Below are 25358 nucleotides of genomic sequence, written 5' to 3'. Positions count from 1 at the left end.
TGCTCAGGGCAAACCGTTCTCCCCTCCCCCCAGGATGGGATAATAGTGGCGTAAGGTTTGTGAGAGTGACCAACAATTAAGATGACAAAGTGACCTGGGAAGCAGATCAAGCTGAGGGCACAGATGGAGCTTGGAAGGAGGGTAGTGATTAATAGCTGCAGTAAATAGGAGTGATAAGGCAGAGTTGAAGTGGCTGGAACAGAGGAGTTGGGGAATCTTTGTCATCCTCCCTCATAATATTGCAAAATGTAGTCACTTCTGTTCAGCAGGAGAAGCAGCAGAAACTCCCAGTTCCCCCCTCACCACCACAGATTAGGACAGTGTCTCCCCCCCCCCCCCACACACACACACACACCCCTTGCCCCAGCACTGGAAAGGAGTGTAGAAACATCATACTGTAATCATAATTCCAAGTCCTGTTCCAGCCGTTCAATCTCATCCAAAAGGAAATCTATATCGGTCGTATCAGCAGCAGGATTGGAAAACACCATTCGGAAGAAGTTAGGCTTTTCTTTAAGAGGTTGGTAACTGACCATAGCAGTGCCTTCTTCCATCATCCGTGCTTTAATTTTGGCAGTAACCTATACATTTGAAAAAAAAAAACATGAATCCTGAGCAAATTTGAGTGTCTAAAGTAGGAACTAACCCATTCAAATAGCAAAAGGCTCAATTTAATAAACTAGAACAAAGTGTTCTTTTCAGCAATCATATGGAAGAAAATAGCAGTTTAGTAAATTAGGCCTAAGTTTAGTCTTTGTTTATGTCTGTGAGTCCCAACTACAGACAACAGTGGAATTTAGGGATGCATAATTTTTATCCTTGTTACCCGATGTACCAGTTCTAAAAATTCATCCATAATCAGATTTGAGAGGGCTTAACAGAGGGGGTATGACTTTTTACCATTAGGGAGTTAGTGACACTAATATTATAAGCCCCATCCGGTAGTATTCACATATCTACAGTGTAGAAGGTTCAACTTTAATAAATGTTTGCAACACTACATTTTCTCAGTAGCACCAATAACTGATGAATTTCAGAATTGGCATAGAGTCAGCACCCCTTTAACTGGACAGCAGTGATGCTGCCAAATCATTTGGTAAATAAACAAGTTGGAAGGGAAAGTTAACATATAAACCCTCAAAGCAAATACAAAAAGGTGAATTACTGAACAACAAAATCAGTAAAAACATTAAGTTCAAAAGGAATTTAAAAAAAATGTAGAGATTTGTAGATTACTGCTTGAGGCATGGTAGCTCAGCTACCACAATGACTCAGCTTAGGTTAACTGTTGATATAAGAGGACAGCCATCTTATAAATCAAGAACTTTACATTGTTCAGCTTTGCATTCCATTCTCCTTCTCTTGGCATTCCACAGAGACAGTGTGGTATATACCAGAAGCAAACATTAGTATGCTCAGGCTATGACATGAAAAGAGAATTACATAATCAAAATCTCTTCTAGTTATGTAAGCAATAAGCATGTGCAGAATGAAAACATTTGCTTCATTTGTATCGATTTGTTAAAGAAACTAATTTTGCTTTGTTGCATTTGCAACAAAGTTTGTTTTTTTAGTTTAGTTTTTTAGCCGGACTAGAATTTTTCCAACGGATTTGAAGAAAATATAAAATCCATCCAAACCCATTGTGAATAGCTGATTCTATTCCAGTCAAAATTAGAATTTCGGAAGACTGTTTTATTCTAATCTATTCCTTTATTCTCAATTCTATTTTACTCTAGTCTATTTGTCTCTTTTCTATTTGATTATATTTTTTTATTTTCTGTTCTGTTTTATTCTACTTGATTCTTTAAAATTACAATTTCGGAAGATGGCTTTATTATATTCTTTTCGAAAATCGAATTTTGTATGACAGCTATATTCCAACACTAATACACATAGTCTATGAAGAAAATCTGCAATAGCCAGGAATGTGTTTATATTTTGTATTGTCCAATCTTATTTAGTTTTTAAATGTGATTTTCAGACAAAATTTTGCTTCGTTATTTCAGATTCGTTGAAATTTGTTACTATTGTAATTCAGAAATTTGGATACATCCGAATCTTTGAATAATGAAAAATTGTGTTCAAATTTCAATTCGGAATGTAACAAACTGTACATGTTTAGTAAGCAAGTTATAGTTGTCATAGTTGAAAGAGACATATTGGAGGGCAATTTACTAAAGGAGGCTAGAAAGTCCAATTATTCAAGCATGTGAAAAGCAAAATTCCTGTTCATTTATTTCAGCTGCACATGATTGGATAATTTAAAAAAGGGACTATCCCCACAATTTGTATATACAATCAAGTCTGTTTACCAAATCAGCCTCTACATGGGAAAATGTTCCAGTGACTGGAATGAGGATTCAAACTTGCAAGGATGTAGATGGGTAGAAGAGCACAGTTACCGAAATTAGCACACGAAGCAGATGCTGTGCAAGTACATGCACCGATTTTTTTTCACTTTTATATTCCTAAAACCTCCTGACACAAGGTATTTACATAGAGTACTTAAGAGACATACAGTTGCAAGAAAAAGTATTTGAACCCCTTGGGATTACATGGAGTTTTTCATGAATTGGGCATAAAATGTGCTCTGAACGTCATCTAAGTCACAACAATAGAAGAACACAGTCTGCTGAACATAATACTACACAAACAGTAGATGTTGCCATGGTTTAATTGCACATAACATGTAAACATTCACAGTGCAGGGAGGAAAAGGTATGTGAGGTTCTAGCTTAATGACTTCTCCCAGAGCTAATTGGAGCCAGGAGTGAGCCAACCTTGACTCCAATCAGTGTGATGATATTGGATGTGTTGCTGACGGCTGTCCTGCCCTTAAAAAACACACACCTGTTTTGAGTTTACTGGTTTCAAGAAGCACTGTCTGATGTGAACCATGCCTCGCAGAAAAGAGCTCTCAGAAGACCTACGATCAAGAATTGTTGACTTGCATGAAGCTGGAAAGGGTTACAAAAGTATCTCCAAAAGCCTTGATGTTCATGTGTCCACGGTAAGACAGACTGTCTACAAATGGAGAAAGTTTAGCACTGTTGCTACTCTCCCTAGGCGAGGTCGTCCTGTAAAAATGACTGCAAAAGCACAGCGCAGAATGCTGCATGAGGTAAAGAAGAATCCCAGAGTGTCAGCTAAAGACCTACAGAAATCTCTGGCACATGCTAACATTTTTGTTGACACATCTACAATAAGGAAAACATTAAACAAGAATGGAGTACATGGGAGGACACCACGGAGGAAGCCATTGCTGTCCAAAAAGAATATTGCAGCATGTTTGAAGTTTGCAAAAGAGCACCTGGATGTTCCACAGCACTACTGGCAAAATATACTGTGGACAGACGAAACCAAGATTGAGTTGTTTGGGAAGAACACACAACACTATGTGTGGAGAAAAAAAGGCACAGCACACCAACATCAAAACCTCATCCCCACTGTAAAACATGGCGGAGGGAGCATCATGGTTTGGGGCTGCTTTGCTGCCTCAGGGCCTGGACGGATTGTTGTCATTAATGGGAAAATGAATTCCAGAGTTTATCAAGACATTTTGCAGGAAAACGTACGACCATCTGTCCGCCAACTGAAGCTCCGCAGAGGATGGGTGATGCAACAGGACAATGACCCAAAGCATACAAGTAATTCAACAAAACAATGGCTGCAACAGCACAGAATACGCCTTCTGGAGTGGCCCAGTCAGAGTCCTGACCTCAACCCGATTGAAATGCTGTGGCATGACCGTAAGAGAGCGATTCATACCGGACATCCCAAGAATATTGCTACACTGAAACAGTTTTGTGAAGAGGAGTGGTCCAAAATGACTCCAGATCGTTGTGCAGGTCTGATCTGCAACTACAGGAAACATTTGGTTGAGGTTATTGCTGCCAAAGGAGGGTCAACCAGTTATTAAGTCCAAAGGTTCACATTCTTTTTCCTCCCTGCACTGTGAATGTTTACATGTTATGTGCAATTAAACCATGGCAACATCTAATGTTTGTGTAGTATTATGTTCAGCAGAATGTGCTCTTCTATTATTGTGACTTAGATGACGTTCAGAGCACATTTTATGCCCAATTCATGCAAACCTCGACGTAATCCCAAGGGGTTCACATACTTTTTCTTGCAACTGTATATGACACCGTAATATTTATGCATTGGAAATATCTCCTACTATGAAGAATCAAGCTAGACAAAGCAAAATGTTTAGAGTAAAAATAGGCAAGTACATATTTAAATATTTAATAGCTGGCTTCTTACCTCATCAGGAAAAAGTAGTTCAAAGTTCTCCAGTGTTTTAAGCTTTTTGTACAAGTACTCTGCATTTTCAAAGCATTTGTTAATTTGGAGCTCAAAGCCGCAAGTACCCTTCAAGTAAAAAAAACAAAAACCGCAAAACCCAAATTAATAATAAAACAAAATATATCCATTTTAGTTTCAAAAGTGTTTTATAGCTTTCAAAGCAACGTCCATAGTTCATGTCAAAGGAAAATGGTTATGGTTAATTTTACATTTAAAGTGTATTTTCACTTTTGTGAACATATTGGGAAGAGATCTACTTTTTATAGATTTGTTACAAAAACCACTAATCACCTTTCTACATGCTTTAACACTGCATCGAAGGAGAAACCGGTGTAAGATTTTTAAGTCCAAATCTAGGAAGACTAAAAATCCCTCGAAGTCTTCTTGTCCTGTGCAGGGCATCGGTCTTCATATATGACAGAGGACCTTGGACTGACAGACTGTAGGGGAGAAGAGCTGTACCAACGGTCTAACTCCATGAAGGAGCCTATGGGAGTGGAAGATCAGATAAGTAAAGGCTTTTCTTCACTAGGCTGGAAGCCTCGGACGGGAGCGGAACCTTTTTTTTTTTTCCTTTTTTCGGGTCGCCGCCGCCGCGATTGACGTTGGATCTACTTCGGGGGACATTGTTTTAATAAAGGACTTGTCAAAGACCCTGTACTGTGTTTTTTTTACACCACACTTAGTTTTTTTGTGAATGAGTCTGCGGACCGTGTACCGCGGAATCATTCACGTAGGGGGGGGGACCGGGATCTGGGGGCCCCCTTGTTAAAGGGGGCTTCCAGATTCTGATAAGCCCCCCGCCCGCAGACCCCCACAACCACCGGCCAGGGTTGTGGGGAAGAGGCCCTTGTCCTCATCAACATGGGGACAAGGTGCTTTGGGGGGGGGAGCCCCCCTGCCCCAAAGCACCCCCCCCCATGTTGAGGGCATGTGGCCTGGTATGGTTCAGGAGGGGGGGGGCGCTCGCTCGTCCCCCCCCTTTCCTGACCTGCCGGGCTGCATGCTCGGATAAGGGTCTGGTATGGATATTGAGGGGGACCCACGCTGGTTTTTTTTTTAATTCCAGCGTGGAGTTCCCCCTTAATATCCATACCAGATCCGAAGGGCTTGGTACAGATGGGAGGGGGGACCCCACGCTTTTTTTTTTATTATTTATGCAATAAAGGGAATTATTTTACATTCAGCTGTCAGTGGGGAACCCCGCTGACAGATGAAACATTAACTCATGGCTGTCGCTCCTACAATCCCGCATGAGTTATGTTATCAACTCATGCGGCGTTTTAGTAATGAAAACCAATGCAGCGCTCATGTTTCAGCTGTCGGCGGATTTCCCCACTGACAGTTGAATGTCAAAGTATTGCAGTGATTTATAAACAGTTCTTTAAATAACTGGCGTGGGGTCCCCCCTCCCATCCATACTAAGCCCTTCGGGTCTCGTATGGATGTTAAGGGGTAACTCCACGCTGAAATTAAATAAAAAACAGCATGGGGTACCCCCCTAAATCCATAACACATACTTATCCGAGCATGCAGCCCGGCAGGTCAGGAAAGGGGGGGACGATGACGAGCGAGTGCCTCCCCCCCTCCTGAACCATACCAGGCCACATGCCCATACCAAATTATTCAAACATTTGTAAACAGACCAATTAACTGAAATGGTTTGACATTTGTACCCCAAATATGACGTTCCCTGAGGCGTTGGTAAACCGAGGTACGCCTGTATTAGTATTGCAATCCTTTGTATTGGGATACATAGAACCAACATACATCTGAATTGGCAACATAGCACAACATTTGTGTCACATTGGAGATATCTGGCTAGTTATACTGACCATGCCCAGGGACCTAGGATTGATTCACAGCACAGAAATACAGGCTGGGTTAGCAATGTAGCTCCGTGGGTTAGTGGTTAGCACTACTGCCTCATAACTCTAGGGTTGTTGGTTTGAATCCCAACCCCGGCGAGGTAGTAGCATGATCTCCGTGTGTGGCTGTCTTCACATACATATTCTGGCAACATCTTTGCTTTCTGTCTAAATGATCCCTAAAATGTGAATTAGAATAAGGCCTTGTCTGTTGAAACACCTTCAAAGCTGCACCTTATGTGAATGTCATACAATGGGATAAGATAAGGGCCTGAATCACTAATAGATTTGATAATGATGGTTTACACTCCACCCACTTTTGTGAAGGATTTGGCAAGCAAAGAGCTGACAGAGAGGAGAGAAGAGTGAGACGAAGAAGAGTGAGCGAGAGATACATATGAAGAGTGATAAAGAGAGACATTCAGAAGAGTGAGCGAGAGAGAAGAGCGAGCCAGTGAGACAAAGAAGAGTGAGCAAGAGATACATACTGAAGAGTGATAAAGAGAGACATTCAGAAGAGTGAACGAGAGAGAAAAGACTTGGTTGGTGAATCCACACATCAAACTTGTCACAAATCCTGGCGTGCATTTTTCCCCCAAATGCATAGCAGACCCTTATCCCAGCAGGCAGGTACCGCACGCCTTCAAAGATTTATTTCCTTTGTTGATTTTCCTGCTTCGCTCACACTATATGCAATTGAAAATTACTCTTTAAGTTGCCAATTTTAATGTGTTTTCTAGAGAATTACTAACTAGTTGTGTTTTCAATTGTGTGTAGCATTGCGATTTCTATTTGAGTCTAGATGTTAAATTGCTAATAAATGGCCACAATTCTCAAATACCTTTGAACTCTCGCTGCAACAAATGGTGTATGTTAATACACTCACATTCATTATATCCAATATCAGGTACGATGTCAATGCACAAATCGCACCTGAAATTGCACACCCTGGATGTGACTTGTCATGTGATTGGCATGGCCAGCAGCTTGCTCTTTGCATGGCAAATTGCACCCAATGTTACTGGGGGCCAACACCACTGTCACATCTAATCCGATGCGGCAATTGTCCAACTTACAGTGAAGTTGCACGAGTTCACAATCCAATTGGATGTGAACAGAGCCTACAGTGGCCAATAGGGTGCGACTTGGTCTACGATTTGCAAGTCGCCTGTCATGCCAATTGCATGGCAATCGCAAACAATGTTACTGGGGGCTACCCGGTCACATTAAAGCAGATTTCTAAGTGGTGTTATTGACACCACAGTCACATCATGTGACTTGCATAGAAGTTGCATGATTTCAAAGTCGGGGTACATGGTGATTTCAAGTGCAATTTGCAAGACATTCGACATCGATCTCTCAGCAAATTGCATGAAAAGTAGTGTATTCATTACTCTATTATTACTTGCGGCTCCTACCAAGTTTGAACCACAACAATATGAACGCTCCAATAGCGTGCTCATTGAGTGGGACTTGGCATGTGATTTGCACAACATGCAAGCTGTAAATCGTCTGCAAAGTCGCACCCTATTGTCTGCTATTAGAGTGACCACATGGGTGCGTTTCAAACACTGATTTCTATAGTAGTACATGTACTACTTTAGTGGCAATTTGCATAGAGATCTGTGTCAGATGTCTTGAAAATTGCATTGAAATGGTCAACTTTACTGTAAGTTGCATGATTTGTAAATCAGCTTTGCCCAGAGTGTAATGTTTGGTGATGTTTGATTTCTGGAGTGTTTTACCAATTGATGGGAAATTCACCATACTAGTCAAATCGATTTGTCATTTTCAGTATTGCATACAAGATGTGGTCATGTGACTGTCTTAACTCATGTGAGAATCTGGAGGGAATTGTGACCATAGTAGCAATAAAGGTTCCAATTGGGGTTCCCTTTCACATCCCTGCTCAATGTTCTGTTGTATGCTGCACACGTACATTTCACTGTATATATCTTTCTGATTTGTGGGGCCTGTATACCAAGGGTTAATGCAGGTAGGAAGCGGATTCATCAGGTGAAAACACTTTCACTGACCAAACTAAGGTCAGTGGTGGGTGTGGCTTCATTGGGTGTGGGGCCTTGTTTGGCGTGCTCCAAATGCACCCTAGTTTATATAAAGACGTGCAGTAGGGAGTGATTTGGCCTGTTACTAGGCCGGGTGGTTTGTGACTAAGTCCTTGCTTGTAGTGGTTTGGGGGAGGAAGAGATTTTGTGCTGAATTGCCCCAGACACCACTCAGGCTGTGTTTGGAAGTGGGCTGGAAATGTTTGCATATTTTTGGCCTTGTAAAGTGTGTTTGTGTGTTATTGCACAATGATTGTGTTTTTTCTCTTTGCATTGAAAGCCTCACACATGTCAATCGTTTTGTTTAAAATCTGCTCTTGTTTTAATTTTGCTTGCTTATTTAGACTCCAATGCATTTTTCTTACAAACCTGCTGACAAATGTATGTGTAGGGGATTTGTAGAGGTGGGAGGGGATTTGTAGAGGTGGGAGGGGTTTTTCACATATGTCTTTTCTTTATATTTTGATGTGTAGACTTTTTTTGTGAATGGATCTTTATACTAAATGATTGTGTAAGTAAACCTTATGTGCACGAAAATGTTACTTGATTCATCTTCCCCTTTGTTTCCTGCTATAACCTGAGCACACACAGTTCATTAGAAGTATCTTTAGATTGTAAGCTCTTATGAGCAGGAGTGTTTTATTTTTGCCACATCAATCCTATTTTTGTGACTCACCAAGATATTGACTGTACCTACTTGTTCCTGCTGACCAAATAAATGAAGATATATTTGATCAATAAATGTTTCACCGATGTTTTTGTGTTTATTTTATGTTCAATATATGAACAACCTTAATAGTTACTTTGTATACTTATATAATCTGCTCAAATGTAGCTTGTAAGAGCGTGAATATGCAAGTGGGTGCAAACTGGCTTTTTCAAAACCAAACAAAAAAATAAAAAACCTGCTTGCACCACAATATTATGTACTAATGAATATGTCACATTCACTGTGCAGCCAGCTACAGGTTTTCTACAATTTGATTTACAGTAATAAAATAGTCCCCACTGTATGTTGATTTTTGGCCTTTGGCAACAAAGATATATTAGCCAAGGTTTAAAAAGAAAAAAAATCACTAAAACACACATTCGCGAAAGCTATCATAGCCGTGCATAGAAATGAGCGATCGTGCACAAATAAACGCCAAACAGGTGTCCCCCATGGCGCACGAGCAGCTATCCTCCTGGAAGTCCGTCATCACGTGCGCGCGCACCCGGAAGTGGTTGTGGGGAGTGTAAGTGGATGAGAAGTTGTTGGAGGTTTTGTGTTGGTTGAAAATTTTGATAACTTTATTGGCATTTGGACATGGCGAGAGCACAGTTCTCAACTGAGGAGATGATCCTTATATGTAAAGTAACTGTGGCCATTGCAAATATGTTTATAACATGTGAGGGACAAGTAATTGTAATTTTGTGGGTGGGGCCTAGCAGAATCTCACTTGGTGCACATGCTACTTATCTGTACATTAGCTCCTGGGTATTGATGGGTCAATTATATTAACCACTTGCCTACTGGGTACTCCTACCCCCTTCCTGTCCTGGCCAATTTTCATCTTTCTGCACTGTTACCCTTTGAATAACAATTGTGCGGTCATGCCACATTGTACCCATCTTAAATTTGTATCAGTTTTTTCAGACAAATAGAGCTTTCTTTGGGTGGTATTGACTTGCTGCTGTGAGTTTTACTTTTTGCTCGATAAACCACAAAATAGCTCATAATGAATAAAAGGCTGTTTATATTATAACATTTGGTAAACTGGTAATTTAGCAACACTGATGTGCGTTGATGAGGCGGCACTGCTGGCCACAGGTGGGCGGAACTGTTGGGTGGCACTGGTGGGCACTGATCATCGGGGCCGACCCCTGCTTTGATAACTGCTGGTTCTCGGCAGTACTTTCCACACATTCTGACAGCGTGATGAAAGTGCAGCCAAGACCCGGCAAATGCATTTCCCGGTGATCAGCGTGTCATTGAACATGGCTGATCACATGGTAAAAAGCCACTGTGATTGGTCTTTACCACATCACGTGATCAGCTGTGTCCTTAGGACACAGCAATCACGGAGAGCGCGTTCTGCCAGGATGTCATATGACACCCTCCCAGAGCTGCCTGGATGCAGTGTAGCGTTATTCGGCTATCTGCGGTCGCCAAATAGGTAACCAGCTAGGCCTTCATGGCTAATCTTTGAATATCTGGACATGTATACTGCGTATAATGCATTACATTCTACAATGTGTTGGTGTACATGGTATTACAGTGTGCAATGCGTTGCTGGATTCTGCATGACAGTGGACAGCGTATCACAGTGTGCAATGCGTAGCTCCAGCCTGCATGACAGTGTACAGTGCATTACAGTCTACAATGTGTGGGTGTACACGGTATCACAGTGTGCAATGCGTTGCTCCATCCTGCATGACAGAGTACAGTGCATTACAGTCTACAATGTGTGGGTGTACACGGTATCACAGTGTGCAATGCGTTGCTCCATCCTGCATGACAGAGTACAGTGCATTACAGTCTACAATGTGTGGGTGTACACGGTATTACATTGTACAGAGTATTACAGTGTGCAATGCGTTGTACACTGCAGTGTGCACTAAAGCATTTTACACTCATGCACTGTACACACTAACGCATTTGACATTTCTAGTGTGCAATGCGTTCGTGTGCAATGCCTTGGACAGTACAATGCATTTCCAGTATTGGTGTATGTTTATTAAGCACAGATAATTCATCTGATTTTAGTTATCAAGGAGAAGTCTTCTCTGTCCCCCTGTTTATGAGGTGGAGGACAATTGTTTTCCGAAGAGGAGAGGAGACATTTTTTCAAGGAGATCTGTATAGATTTCCAGAGATATGTGTAGATGGTTGAGGGGCTGCATGTGATCTCCGGAGATAATTGTGATTAATGATCACCTGAGTTAAACCAGTGAATGAAAAGTGTAAAAAAACATGGATTGAAAATAATCTGCACTGACCACTGTGCTTTGTCAAGCCACATATTGGCACATTCTGGTGTCACACAGATGCGATGTGAAATTTGCAGTGTTTTCTGTGCAAGCGCTGCACCGCATCACAACCGCAACCCCTTCATGCCACCTGCTGCGGCTTTCTAGGTGAAGTTACCAACACACCAATATTGGTACACAGCGTATTGCGATTTGCCAAATTGGATGGCATGCCTATTCACACCCATGTGCATACCCTGAAAAAGGGTCCTGCACATTTTTGGCCCGGATGCGGTGCAATTTGAGGTGTGCAAAATGTTTGTCTCTAATTGCAACGCACACAAATTGCATGTGATTTGCCCAGGAGTGCGGTGTTAGACCACAATGCATGTATGTGAAGCCAGAATAAAAGGATGTGGATTTTGTCTATTTTTACTTGCGCATGTTAACATTATGGAAGTGCATTTTTCTTCTGTTTAACATGCTATAGAAATGCAACATGCATTTGGATGGAGTGTTTTTGTATGTGCATTTTGGAAGTATTCTAAACACACATTGACCCTAGGGCCACACCATATCTTATGCAGGCCATAGATGGGTCGAAAATCGGCCGATTTTTCGGCCGAAAATAAAATCGGCCGATTTTCGGATCGTTAGTGGGCTATTTGTTCGGCCGTTTTTCGGTATTTTGGCAGATTTTTTTTTTCGGTAAAGTTGGAAAAAAACGGCCGAATTTGCCGATCGGCCGATTTTCGCGGCAATGATGGGCAAATCGGCCGATTTTTTTACTGATAAAAAATCTGCACATGAGCAGTGACCTGCAAGAGGAAGACAAAAAGAAGAAAAAGAAGAAGAGGATGATGATGATGAAGAGGATGATGATGAAGAAGAAGAAGAAGATGATGAAGAGGAAGAAGAGGATGATGATGAAGAAGAAGAGGAAGAAGAAGAGGAAGAGGAAGGATGAAAAATGAGAGGAATTCCAGTATGGCAAAAAATGTCCCTGCAGAGAGCTCCGCTATTTCTTTGACAGTTCCTTGACATTTACAGCGGTTGCAACATTGTATCTATTTGTTTCCGAATAAAAACATCTGTATCCGAAATGGATACAAATACATTGTTGCAACCGCTATAAATGTCAAAGAACTGTCAAAGAAATAGCGGAGCTCTCTGCAGGGACACTTTTTGCCGGCTGTAGACGGGATGAAAATCGGCCGATTTTTTTTTTACCATTGCTGGTAACGTCGGCCGCTTGAACAACCGATTTTTCATTTTTTAAAAGAAAAATCGGCTGTTTTTCTCCCCGTCTATGGCCTGCATAAGCATTAGTGTGCCTGGGGGAGGGGGGGACCTTTGGCCTTTCCAAACACAGTAGATGCTCCAAGAATGTTTCCTTAAACTCTTGAAATGGTTAAAAAGGAAAGACACTCTAGATAGCCTGCACTGAGAATTGACTGTCATGATGACGTGTCAATGATTATTTGCTCTCATTTTTCAGGAGTGGTACTGCTTGCGGTTGAAGCTGGTAGAAATCCACCTTCACGTCCTCCACTCACCTTCACTTGTGGCCAGTGGATATTTTGTGGCCGCAGGCAAGAACTGGCATCGAGGACCTGCATAATGACCCTGGCATGCCAGAGGTGGTTTGGAAGCAGCACAGCAATTTGACCATCCCTTTCCTCTATGTTGGTTTTAGGGTGCAGAATTGCTTCTCGTTCGTGAACGGACTGTCGCCGGATATCAGAGTCCCCATATTTTCAAGATATGTTTTAGCCATGTTGGCTTATTTTTATGTTATTTTCCAAGTGTGTCGCACCTAACCGCACAGTAGTGTGGTGCCATGCGTATTTGTGGCTGTGAATGGGGCTGTTTTTAATAGACGTGTGTAGGTGCAACAACGTTTTCATCATGGTACCTGCGCACATCTACATAGGGCATTGCATTTCTTTGCTGTGCTGGAAAATGTGTGTTCTTGCATGCGTTTCTGCACCACCAATGGTGTGAACAAGTCCTAAGGGCTGGTTCACACTATAGAAACAGTCTAGATGTGTTCCTGATGGGTTTTTTTCATGCCCTTTTGGCATGCATGTTTAGTGTGTTCCAGTACATTTTGGATGCGTTTTGGACATGTTTACATTGCATTTTTGTATCCCTTCCACTTATTTTTTTCTATTTTCTTTGTATTCAATGTAGTTAGGGACATGTGCGTTTTAGTACATTCAAGGACGTTTCAATGTGTTCCAGTACAGTTCTGTGCAGAAACAATGCAGCGCTGATGTGAACTATGACATTGACAACCATATAACCTTCTTTCTGTGCGTTTGTGATGCTGAAAAAGCAACTGAAACACATGTAGTGTGAACTGGCCCTAAAGGTTATTAGAGGTCAGGGAACAGGACTGACCAGGAATTGTGAATTCAATCAGACTAGTGGTGAGATACAATCAGCAATTGTATAATAATGTGAGATCTGAGCTGTAGCTGATAGAAAATGAGACACATTCACTTGATCAGTAAATAGATAGTTAAAGAGTGGGGCGGTGATCCATAGATTTGCATATGGGACAGGTGATGATGGGGTGGGGGAGGGGGTCAAGTTGTATAAGGAGACAGATTTAAAAGAGAAAAAAGTTACAATGAAATATACACGGCATGAAACTTGCACATGACCTAATTGGCAGAAGAACAGTACGCAAGTAACATTCATCCACTTTCTAGTCACTAGGCAAAATCATAATTGATTGATCAATATTCCTGCCACAACCCAGAAAATTGATCTCCATTTTTTTGGGATGTTGCCAAGACTGGGATTAGAACCCATGACCCAAGTGCTGTAAGTTCTGAGCTCTAACCACTAAACCACTGTGGGAAACACAGTTTGAGCTATAATGTAGAATAGTTACATTGTTTAAAAATGATAAAGCGAGCGCTGGTCAAATGATATAGACTAGTAAAATGGTATTACACAAGATAAATATAACCACGAACAGTAGTGCATGAACTCGTGAAAGGTCATCCACCCCTGTGACAGTGTACTACACTATTGAGCACCTTTCTGGCTCCTGTGGCTGAGCTAATTCCTCCCCGGACCATTTGGGCACCCACCCTGATGGATGGATGGATGGAGCTGGATGACTAACCCATAGCTGCCAGCATACCGCTGCACCCCCAGATGTGCGATGTGTATAACCCATGCACATTAATACTTTTTTTCTGGTGAGTGTAGACCAGTCCCAAGGGTGGTTTACCTTTCACGAGTTCATGCACTACTGTCCGTCACGGAGAGACCACACGTGCCATTCATAGGCACTCTCTGAGTTGGTACTCTCACACGAAGGACATTCCATTATTCAGGAATGATTCTATGAACTTATTTTAGCACGATTTACCAGTTTACATCATTATTGCAATTCTTTGCACTTTTTGGTTTTTACATGCGTTCATTATTGATCACATGCATTTATAGCGCTGCACTTGTCTTTAACATAGAATAGTTATGTGATTAAAGAGAATGAAGATATATAACTATATTGGGAAATTAGAAGTATATAAATTATTTGAGATATAAGTGTGAAAAATTTGAAAATAAAATGTATGACATTCATTAGTAAATGCAATACTTTCCTGATCATTTTGGAGAAACAGCCAAAAAAAAATAGCAAAAAAGAATTTTCAGAATGTAATAGTACAGCTGTATTAGAATTTTCTATCAGAAAGATGCCAATGTTAATAAAGCCCGCGCTTGTGCGCCATCTAGCGAATATATCCGGTATTGCACCTAAAAATGTGCCAGACAGGATACCTCATTCACTAATGGCAAAGTAGTCAGTAGACGCTCGTTAATGAGCTTGCTAGACGCTGGTCAGACCACTGATTGATTGACCGGAGTCTGCCTGAATGGTCAGTCTCTGCTATTACACTCACATCTTACTGAATCAGGGCCCTGTTGTCTTCTAAGAGAGCTGCTGGGGAGACCTGGCTGTTGGGAGCCACAGAGACCTGCGGCTGCTGCCAATTGCAAGGAGTCTAGGGAGGACTTTGTCAAGAGCCACGTGGCTGCTGTTCCTGCATCTGGGATGCAAGTCCTAGAAATTCCCATATGTCTACATGTCTTTGACCTTTATTACTACTGCAAAGGGTTGTTCTAGTATTCATTTAAAATGCAAAATATTTTGCACATGGCAATGCCACATAAAAAAGGGGGTGGTGTGGTATGCTATACAGTGCATCCAGCGGATAGCTTCAAGTGTAGCATATTACAGTGAGGGAGGGGGAGCTCCCATTAAAAGCAAGGTTGTTACATTACATACTGTATGTTCCTTTTGTGATAAGTACCAAGGAACATGCATACACATTGGGATGAGTCTTAAGGCCACAAACATTCAGATATACAGTATATTGCGGACTGCACCAGTGCTGCCCCACCTACACATTAACCCTTTCATTGCAGCATGCTGCAATAAAATGCAGCACGCTGAAATGCATGGCAATATACTGCACTGCAGCATATCACTCTGATGTACATTTCCATGAATAAAGTGTACATTTTATACATTTCAAATAAAAGATTTGGAAAAAAAAAAAAAGGGGGGGGTTGCCATGTAATGTGCTGAATTGTGCACTACACTGCCCCCAACCTCAACCAGCAACAGACAGCTGCGGGAACGGTAAAGTGCTTTCCATTGCTATGTGAACCTGGTCTAAAGGACGTGTCATTTAACATATCTGCAGCAAAAGGCATAATGCTGTGGAATGTTTTAAACAAAGCAGATGGAAAAGGATTGAAAACAATTGTGTTCATTTTAAATTCATATGGGGGGAAAAAAACAAAACAAAAACGTGAAGTCATTTTTTGGTACTTTATTTGTATGAATGTTGTTTCTAATAAAGATGTGTGCAGGGTGTAGTGACCAATAGTGAAAAGACCCACCTAACACTAGTTTACAGTTATTAATAATTTTAATTACCTATTAATGATTTTCAATAAGTTATAGAATTATGCTAAAGTGTACAATCCTATATATTCAATAAAGAGATAGAGCAACAGAAGCTATTGCAAATGTTACAAAAATAAAAATTAACAACTGAACAGTTGCAATGGTTCAATTACAGTTTATGAAAGCTCCTGTTCACTTCATATACAGTAGCAGTATCACAAAGATGGAGTTTCCTTATACAGACCACTTACCTTTGCCTTCCACATAAGCCAAAGCTTAAAGCTATCTACATGGCTACTACACTGTATAGTTTTGTCTCCAGTGTCATAAGTCATATCATATGGTTTGTCTGGCTGGAAGAGATAATTGGCACACATCTGGTTACAAGCTTGCAGAAGACCCTGAAATTGAAAAAAAATATGACTTTAGAAGAAATGAAGTGGGATGTTCTGCCTCCAACAGGGAAATTCAGTCTGCAATAAATAAATTCACTGTCTTACAGAGAGTAGAGACTGTTTGGATTTAATAAAAAAACTCCTTCGTTCTAAAGAAAAGTAAACCGGTGCATTTTGGGAGCTCAGACTCCATTTTATGAACGGAGGAAAAAGGAACCAGCCATAATTATCTGCAGCACATGTCGAGGAACTGAATTTACATCCCTTACAGGCAGCATTGCTGGTGAGCATAGCCTTACTGCCATCTACAGTCCAATCATTTAATTGTGTTTTCTGTAGGAGATATATACATACATACTATATTGGCAAAACTAATGGGACACACCTCCAAATCATTGGATTAAGGTGTTCCAATAACCTCCATGGCCAAATGTGTATAAAATCAAGCACCTAGGCATGCAGACTGCTTTTGCAAACATTTGTGAAAGCACAGGTTGCCCCCAGGAGCTCAGTGAATTCAAGCATATTACTGTGGTAGGTTACCTCCTGTGCAATAAGTCTGTGAAATTTCCTTGCTACTAAACATTCCATGGTCAACTGTTAGTGGTATTATAACAAAGTGGCAGCAACTGGGAATAACAGAAACTCAGCCATGAAGTGGTAGGCCACGTAAAATGACAGAATAGGGTCAGCGCATGCTGAAGCCCACAGTGCGCAGAAGTCACCAACTGTCAGTCAATAGCTAAAGACCTCCAAACTTCATGTGGCCTTCAGATTAGCACAACAGTGCGTAGAGGGCTTCATGGAATGGGTTTTCAAGGCCAAGCAGCTGCATCCAAGCCTTACATCACCAAGTGCAATACAAAGCGTCAGATACAGTGGTGTAAAGCTCACTACCACTGGACTCTAGAGCAGTGGAGACATGTTCAGGGTTGTGGGAAGAGGCCCTTGTCCCCATCAGCATGGGGAAACTGTCCCAATGCCGAGGGCATGTGGACTGGTAAGCCGCAGGGAGGAGGGGGCATGCTCAATTGCCTATCCCACCCTTTCCTGCCCTGCCAGGCCTGTGCTCAGTTCGAGGGTCTGGTAGGAATTTAGGGGGAACCCCACTTTTTACAACTGATCACAAAAGTAAATACAGTTGCTGGTTATTGGCAGCACTTTAACCAGCAAGTGTCACAGAGGACATCTGCACTGATAATCAGGGCACTGATTATCAGTGCCCTGATTATGAGTGCAGCCCCAAAAGTGCCCAGCAGTGCCACCTATCAGTGCCTCCTCATCAATTCCCACAAGTGCCGCCTCATCAGTGCAGCCCATCAGTGCTGCCTATCAGTGTAGCCTCATCAACACACAGTTACCCGTTTGCAAAATGTTAGAATAGAAAGCAAAAATAAAAAAACCCAGTGGCGATTAAATACCACCAAAAGAAAGCTCTATTTGTGTGAAAAAAAAAGATAAACATTTCATATGGGTACAATGTTGCATGACCGCGCAATTGTCAAAGTGCAACAGCGCTGAAAGCTGAATCTTGGCCTGGGCAAGAAGGGGGTAAAAGTGCCCAGTAGGCAAGTGGTTAAATAGAATTTTTGCACAATGGTGGAAAATTTACAGGAACATGAAAAAAGTTAAAAACAAAAACAATTTGTAGAATAGCTGCAACTTTAACTATCCATACTGCAATTAATATACTTTTTTGAAAGAGAATGGGTTTGTAATTCAAAATTATGTAGAAAATTGTTTTATTGTACTTGTGCATAAATTGTTTGATCATCATAAAGCCACAAATGTTTATGCTGTGCCACAGTACAAGCAGGTTTTGCCATTTGTCTCTGGATCACAGTCTTTCTTCTTTATCCATGCTGTTTAAGTTGCAAAACGCGCAGCACATTTTACAAAAATTAACTTTTCTTTAATGAGGATCGCAGAGCACTGCAAGGGTACACCCATCATCTTGTCAGGATTCCAGGTTACAGAATCAGCCCTTATAAAATAATAGTTAAAAAGTTATGGTATGAGTCAAAAATAAAAAAAAATTAAAAATCAGCTACAGCTGCTTCATATTATATTACATATTAATAGTGCTGCAAAGGCCTAGGAAATAGGCCCTGCTTGGCATGAAATAGCAAAACATTAGCAATGAGCCCAAAAAACGAATACAGAAGTCTAATAACAGGTTCGTTTTTAGTACCTTTCAATGCCAGTCAGCTTTATTCTGTGTTTCTATGAGAGCAACAATCCCTCGCCCCAAGCTGCCTGCAATGCAATACAATGCAATATTAAAAAAAAAAAAAAAAGGGAGAAAATATATATATATCTATATATATATATATATATATATATATACAGTTGCAAGAAAAAGTGTGTGAACCCTTTGGGATTACGTGGAGTTTTGCATGAATTGGGCATAAAATGTGCTCTGAACGTCATCTAAGTCACAACAATAGAAGAACACAGTCTGCTGAACATAATACTACACAAACATTAGATGTTGCCATGGTTTAATGGCACATAACATGTAAACATTCACAGTGCAGGGAGAAAAAAAGTATGTGAGGCCCTAGCTCAATTACTTCTCCCAGAGCTAATTGGAGCCAGGAGTGAGCCAACCTTGACTCCAATCAGTGTGACGATATTGGATGTGTTGCTGACAGCTGTCCTGCCCTTAAAAACACACACCTGTTTTGAGTTTACTGGTTTCAAGAAGCACTGTCTGATGTGAACCATGCCTCGCAGAAAAGAGCTCTCAGAAGACCTACGATCAAGAATTGTTGACTTGCATGAAGCTGGAAAGGGTTACAAAAGTATCTCCAAAAGCCTTGATGTTCATGTGTCCACAGAAAGACAGATCGTCTACAAATGGAGAAAGTTTAGCACTGTTGCTACTCTCCCTAGGCATGGTCGTCCTGTAAAACTGACTGCAAGAGCACAGCGCAGAATGCTGCATGAGGTAAAGAAGAATCCCAGAGTGTCAGCTAAAGACCTACAGAAATCTCTGGCACATGCTAACATTTTTGTTGACACATCTACATTAAGGAAAACATTAAACAAGAATGGAGTACATGGGAGGACACCACGGAGGAAGCCATTGCTGTCCAAAAAGAATATTGCAGCACGTTTGAAGTTTGCAAAAGAGCACCTGGATGTTCCACAGCACTACTGGCAAAATATACTGTGGACAGATGAAACCAAGATTGAGTTGTTTGGGAAGAACACACAACACTATGTGTGGAGAAAAAAAGGCACAGCACACCAACATCAAAACCTCATCCCCACTGTAAAACATGGCGGAGGGAGCATCATGGTTTGGGGCTGCTTTGCTGCCTCAGGGCCTGGACGGATTGTTGTCATTGATGGGAAAATGAATTCCAGAGTTTATCAAGACATTTTGCAGGAAAACGTATGACCATCTGTCCGCCAACTGAAGCTCCGCAGAGGATGGGTGATGCAACAGGACAATGACCCAAAGCATACAAGTAATTCAACAAAACAATGGCTGCAACAGCACAGAATACGCCTTCTGGAGTGGCCCAGTCAGAGTCCTGACCTCAACCCGATTGAAATGCTGTGGCATGACCTTAAAAGAGCGATTCACACCAGACATCCCAAAAATATTGCTACACTGAAACAGTTTTGTGAAGAGGAGTGGTCCAAAATGACTCCAGATCGTTGTGCAGGTCTGATCTGCAACTACAGGAAACGTTTGGTTGAGGTTATTGCTGCCAAAGGAGGGTCAACCAGTTATTAAGTCCAAAGGTTCACATACTTTTTCCTCCCTGCACTGTGAATGTTTACATGTTATGTGCAATTAAACCATGGCAACATCTAATGTTTGTGAAGTATTATGTTCAGCAGACTGTGTTCTTCTATTGTTGTGACTTAGATGACGTTCAGAGCACATTTTATGCCCAATTCATGCAAAACTCCACGTAATCCCAAGGGGTTCACATACTTTTTCTTGCAACTGTATATATATATATATACACACACATATATATATACATACATATATACACACACACACAGAGTTTTTTTCCTTTTACTTTGTGCGTATAGCACATGCTGTCACAGTTGGGAACTTAGCAAACCAGCAAGACTCATTAAGGGTTCACTTACACTAAAGCTAGCCCTGAACAGCAGTCTGCAGTGAATCACTTTTCAAAAAGTGTTTTTGACAGTCAGCGAGGAGGCGTTATTTTGCCTCTTCACTGCCTGTTAACTCCTAAATGCTGCACCATAACAGCCTGCATTGCTTTTGGTCGCGGTGCTGCCCAATTAACTTGATTGGGTTGCCTACTGCAGGTGTACCCCTGTACAAACCCTTCACAATCCCGTTTTTACCACCTGCCCTCCTCCATGCCAGAAATGTAAACTAGGCCTTAGCACCCATTTGGACTTGCAGCTTGGGAGTCAATAAAAACATGCTGTTAAGCTGCAAAATTGCCGCATCCCCTCCCCCCCCCCCCATCCCCCAGGCTGTAAACGCAGCAGATTGAGATGTTCACAAGCTGTGCTGCTTTGCATTAAGAAAATGATCCCCCTTCTTGCATTTGGAGGGCAGTAGTGCCACTGAACGTGACTCACACAGTTGCAATGTAGCGTTTATGGGGTTAAAACAGGTAGAATGGAGGAAACATCTCCTCCTTGCCTGTCAAACACCATCTTAAAAGCAATCCAAATGAGGATAGCCTTTCAGAGGTATAGCAATCTTGTTGCATGTCTAAAGGCAAAGCAATACAGAGTAAGGCTAACAGAATATTGTTTAGTACAACCGAAGAAATTCTAGCAGTCTATTTTGACAATCAGGCAATCTCACTGTCAGCTATATCAGGCAGAACACATCTGAAGTTTTAATTCTACTAGGGAAAATGAAAAAAAAGGACAAAGACCTTACTTCAACATGCATCCAGAGTACATACTTCTCACAAACGTCAGCAATCTCTGATAAAGGATCAAAAGCTCCATACACCGTGGTCCCAGCTGTGGCACTGACATAAAATGGAACATGTCCCTGAAAAGAGAAGTCATATCATGTAATGGAACAAAAAAGCATTGTGTCTATTCCAAGATTATAAAAACATTTATACATTTTTTTAGATAGATTTGTAGTACAGACTTATGAAATTTTTCTGAATGCAGTCATGGCTTTGTGTTCCAAGGGAAGCCTCACCCATAGCATTGATGGGATTGAAAGATCAATACGGAGTTTTAGTTTCTCACCTTCTCTCTCTCTCTCTTAGTATTCTCTCTTCCAAGTCAGACACAATCATTTTTCCTCTGAGTGTAAAATAAGAAAACAAATAATGGTCTTCAAAATGTAGCAGTAACAAGAAGACAGACAGACAGACACACACGATTTTTGTCTCAAGTGGAGACAAGGTTTTGAACTAGTTGTGGGCAATGGTTGTGCTAGACACCTGCTCTCAATTCTAATTCAATCCCCAATAAGCCCTTGCTCCCCCTTCTCCCCTAGCCATTTCCTCCTGCTTTTTAAATGATTAACCATATAAATATCAATATATAAAAACTTTTATAAATTTTGAAGGTAAAAAAAATGCTATAATGGGACACAGATGAAATAAGTATACATTTCATTCCATAAAGTAAAGCTGCCCCAACCCCCAATGCTCAGTTCAGAGTGGTCAGAGTGGAGGGAGCAGATGGGTGTTAAATCAAAACTAAAAAGACAAAAAAAATTAAATTAAAAAACTTTGACCCTCCATTTTGGATAGAATAAGAGAGGGTTATATCCTCTGTCAGTTATTTTACATCTGTGCCCCATTTAGGAAATTTAACTACACTCCCTGTCCAATAGCCAACACAGAAAGTGAAAGGAAATCTGTACAAATTAAGGGAAACACATGCCACCATTCGAAGATTACATAGTTACATTGTTAGTCTGCCTGAAAAAATAAAAAAACTACAAGAGTCTATGCAGTTCAACCATTAAAGAACAAAAAGAAAAAAAGTTATAGTCCTGCACCCACAGTTGATCCAGAGGAAGGCAAAAAAAACAGCAATGTATGATCCAATTTGCTCCTGCAGGGGAAAAAATATCTTCCTGATCCCCCATGAAGCAATCTGATATTCCCTGGATCAACTTTACCTATAAAATTTTACTAACCAGTTATATTATGTGCACCCTAGAAAGAATCGAGGCCTTTTTAAAGCAATCCACTGAGCTGGCCAGAACCAACTCCTGAGGGAGTCTATTCCACATTTTCACAGCTCTTACTGTCAAGAAACCTTTATGTCTGGAGAAAAGGAAATGTAATCTCCATATACAGAAAGAATGCCCCCTTGTCCTCTGTGATGACCTCAAGGTGAATAACTCTACACAGAGTTCACTATAGGAACCACTGATCATATCCCCCTTAATCTTCTCTTCTCAAGAAAGAATAAATTCAGTTCCTCTAATCTTTCCTCATAGCTGAGCTCCTCTTATCAGTTTGCTTGCCTTTCTCTTTACTTTCTCCAGTTCCCCAATGTTTTTTGTGAATTGGTGCCTAAAGTTGAACTGCATATTCCAGATGTGGACTTACTAACAGGGGCAGACTGACAACTCATGGGGCCCCCGGGCAATAGGGGATCATGGGGCCCCTGTGTCCTTGCCCAAACTCACAAAAGCCTATGAAAAAGGTACCAGGGGCATCTCATGGGGCCCCCTACTGACCCCGGGCCCTCGGGCAGTGCCCGAGTTTCCAAATGGTCAGTCCGTCCCTGCTTACTAATGATTTGTACAGGGGTAAAATGATATCTCTCTCTGGAGTCTATAGTTTTTTTAATACAAGAGAGATTCCCAATCTATTATATTTCTGATGACAACCCAAAATGTGGTATTTTCTTTCACCATCACTAATAACAGGGACCATAGAAGGTCCTTAACCCATCGGCAGGACTGGTTTCTGCTCCTTTGTGCAAGGAAGAAGAGGATGAACAATAGCAGAGCCCTACAAAATGTCCACCAGCAGGCCACTGATGTGAATGTCTCTGACCAAACAATCAGAAACAGACTTCATGAGGGTGGCCTGAGGGCCCGACATCCTCTAGTAAGCCCTGTGTTCACTGCCCGGCACCATAGAGCTCGATTGGCTTTTGCCATTAAACACCAGAAGTGGCGGAGGTCCCAAAAAATAAAAAAAAGGAGTATCCTGCAGAACAGTAAGGGACAAAGTGCACCTGCCCTCCCACCCCACAAGGCCACTGTCACCCACTTCCACTTCAGACTGGCCGCTATCATTGGAGAGGGTGTCCCAACCTTGCCGGCTAAAGTATGCATGTTCAGATGTACTTGTCCTAAAGAATCTCCTGGGACAAGTGTTCTGTTGCAGCTCAAGACTGTTCAACCTGAAGGACTGTATGCCTCTTCCTATACACCTAGGTTACATTTAAGTAGAATATAGACATTTTCTGAATGGTACAATATCAAGAAATATCCATTATTTACATCTCAATTATGGTACTTCTAACCATTCTTTTTAAACATAAATAGAAAAAAGCAATAATGACTAATATAGCAAGTATATTACAGATACAAAAACAAAATCCATAATTATAGAAAAAAAAAATCTTAAAGTGACATTAAATCCATCAGTTTAATAGCTTCAAAGAAGAGCCACATTCGCAGCACACCAGAAATGCCAACCACCACATCCAACCAAACTGTCAAACCATCAAATAGCTAGTGCCGCAACTGACCACACGTGCAACACCACAGTAGCTGCAGACCAAACAGAGGCCAAGACGGCAGCCTTCCCAGCTGAAAAGACAGCTCTGTTTCAAATTATTACCTTAGCAATTACCAAAAAGTATGTTTTTACTATGTGTTAAAGTGGAACTTCATCTCAATAAACATGGACTATTTTTAATCCTTATGCTGCTAGCATTAGTAAATAGATAGGAAAGAATATCATATGTAGCACTACCCCCTTGGGGGTTGCTAGAATATTTGGGTCCCCCTATAGTTCTGCACAGCCAGGCAATCTGAAACTTCTACACAAGCTTACTCCAGAGTCAAAAATCAGTCTTGGGGCTATTGTTTTGTTTGAGTATTTAGAACTGGGATAGGGTAAGGGAGGTATAGGATGCCCAAGGAAACCGACAACTGAGGATAAATGTCCTAGAACTAGTCAGCTTCTCTTCTGCAACACAGTCTCTGTTGGAGAGCTAGCCAGCATCTTCTTGATGTACCACCCCAGATCCTAGATGAAATTCTCTTCACCTAGCAATTATGGAGGTCTTTTCCTGAGCAGGGGGATCTGGTTCCTGTCCCTTAAAAAAAAAAAAAAGAAGGGATGAACAGTCACTAGTAGGGGGCTAATCTGGTTTCCCAGAGTGCTCCTTCCCCTATCCGCCCAAGGGGTGTAGGTGTACTCACTCAGATCTTCTCCTGTACCATTTGTGGGTTGGCTGCTGCTATCAGGCCTATCAGCTGGGCTGCTCCTTCCCTGCCATACAGGTGGTCCTCGCTCAGAGGGCCAGTGAGTTCCAAGCTTTCCTCCCATCCAGCTTCAGGCTCGTAGGCAGGCCTCATTCCACTAGACCTTTCCGGCAGCCTCCTTCCTCTGTCTCACATCTTCCCCCCCTCCTTCCACCCAACTCTCTCCATACACACTCCTCTGCCACTGAGCAGGATCCTACACATTTAAGGGAGACCCAGCCCTTTGCCAAGCCTGCCATTGTAGATTAGCTGAGGTCCCTCAAGAGTGCAGCCAGCCACTCCACAGATCCACTCATTGCCTCCAAAAGCCTCAGAGCAGGAGGAAATTCCACAGGGGCTGGCCTGCAGAGTATCTCAGCCCTGAGCACAATTTGAACTCACTGGCTATTACAC

General features: G+C 41.6%; 1 pseudogene; it reads right to left on the bottom strand.

Moving 5' to 3' along the window:
• Positions 1-401: 401 nt before the first annotated feature.
• On the bottom strand, positions 402-25058 carry LOC149463741 (glutamate decarboxylase 1-like; annotated as a pseudogene).
• Between the last annotated feature and the right edge of the window lie 300 nt (positions 25059-25358).

This window comes from Staurois parvus, unplaced genomic scaffold (assembly GCF_062004578.1).
Source record: "Staurois parvus isolate SC_StPar_1 unplaced genomic scaffold, SC_StPar_1.0 ptg000153l, whole genome shotgun sequence".
NCBI lineage: Eukaryota > Metazoa > Chordata > Amphibia > Anura > Ranidae > Staurois > Staurois parvus.
This window is presented reverse-complemented; position numbering and strand designations above follow the sequence as displayed.